Source organism: Panthera pardus, unplaced genomic scaffold, assembly GCF_024362965.1.
Source record: "Panthera pardus isolate Hobbes unplaced genomic scaffold, ASM2436296v1 HiC_scaffold_11, whole genome shotgun sequence".
NCBI lineage: Eukaryota > Metazoa > Chordata > Mammalia > Carnivora > Felidae > Panthera > Panthera pardus.
In genome coordinates, this window is record NW_026526666.1 from 72,884,532 (window position 1) to 72,886,187 (window position 1,656).

The following is a 1,656-nucleotide window of genomic DNA, read 5'->3' on the forward strand; positions in this document are numbered from 1 at the left end:
CATTAGTATGATATATTTACCGTAAGTAATGAGCCAATATCGATACATTGTTATTAATTGAAGTCCATAGTTTATTTAGATTTAGTTTAGGCCTTTTTTCTGTTCCAGCATTCCATCCACGATACCACATTACACTTAGTTACCCTGCCTCCTTAGGCTCTTCTTGGTGTGACTGTTTTTCTGGCTTCCTGTTTTTGATGACCTTGATAATTTTGATCAGTACTGGTCAAGCATTTTGCAGGATGTCCCTCCATGGGAATCTGTCTGATGTTTTTCTCCCAAGTTGGCTGGGGTTACAGATTTATCACTGTTGATATTGACTCCGAGCACCTAGCTGAGGTGCTATTTGTCAGGTGGTCCCATTGAATCGTCACTTCTTTTCCCGCCTTTCTGCACTGTCCTCTCCGAAGTCACTATATACAGCCCACACTTAAGGAGGGGGGACTTCTGCTCCTTCTTCTTGAGACTTTACATAAAGTATTCAAAATTCTTCTGAAAGGGAGATATGTCTCTCTTCCCCTCCACTTCTTTGTCTAGGCAATTATTTATTTATTTATTTATTTATTTATTTATTTATTTATTTAATAGTCTGTCCTTTATTTCCCCCAAGTTGTTCCATGACTCACTGAAAAAGCAACGGACATTCTGCTCAGAATCCTTTCCTGAGCTATCCACCCATTCCTCCCCCCACCAAAAACGCTGTCCTGGCCATCTCTACCACTGTCCCAGTGTGGTCTCAGCCCCTCCACTTGACGGGATCTCCCGCACGCTTCATACGCCATCAGATGGACAATACTCCCTTTCCTGCGACCGGAGTTTCTCTCCATTTGTCTGTTTCTTCTGAATGAAGAAAAGCAATAAAGGTGGTTTGATGTCTGATCTTATTTATTTGTTACTCTTACAACGATCTCATTTTTGACTGGACTCAGACTTTGAGGTAGAAGCTGTCAGAGAAGTCAGCCTCCGTCTCTTGGCAATCTGTCCCTGGCGCTTTTCTTTGGCCTCCTTCATTCTGGCCAAAAGCTTAGCATCTTCTGAGCCTCTTCCTTGTTTTTCTTCGTGCGCTGCTTCTTCAAAGCAATGCGCCAACAAAGTTTGTGTTGGAGGACACGTGGCGTAACAAGACGCTGAATCTTGGGTGCTTTGGTTCGAGGTTTCTTACCTTCTTTGTTTAGGGGCTTTCTCACAACATACTGGCGGACATCATCTTCCTTCGAGAGATTGAAAAGCTTGCGGATTCTGCTAGCTCTCTTGGGCCCCAGGCGATGAGGCACGGTGGTATCAGTGAGTCCAGGAATATCCTTCTCCCCTTTTCTCACGAAGACCAAGTTGAGAACACTGAGATTGGCATCCACGATGCAACCCCGAGCAGATTTGCGCTTTCTTTCTCCAGTCCTCCGTGGTCGGTAGCAGGAATGCCCCTTACTCAGCAATAGGCGGACACGGCCATGGGTCAAGACACCCTGCTTCATGGGGAAGCCTTGTTTGTCATTGCCACCACTGATTCGGACCACATAACCCTTCCATTCTTCCCCTACAGCATCAGCAGCAACTTCTATAGCCATTCGTACCACCAAAGTTACGAAGTTTGCGTTCGTGGTCCACTTCAATGAGTTTCTGGCAGCCAGTGGCTGGGAAAGAGATGTTCAGCTTCAT

General features: G+C 45.4%; 1 pseudogene; it reads right to left on the reverse strand.

Moving 5' to 3' along the window:
• Positions 1-862: 862 nt before the first annotated feature.
• LOC109254782 (40S ribosomal protein S6-like) lies at positions 863-1,656 on the reverse strand (annotated as a pseudogene).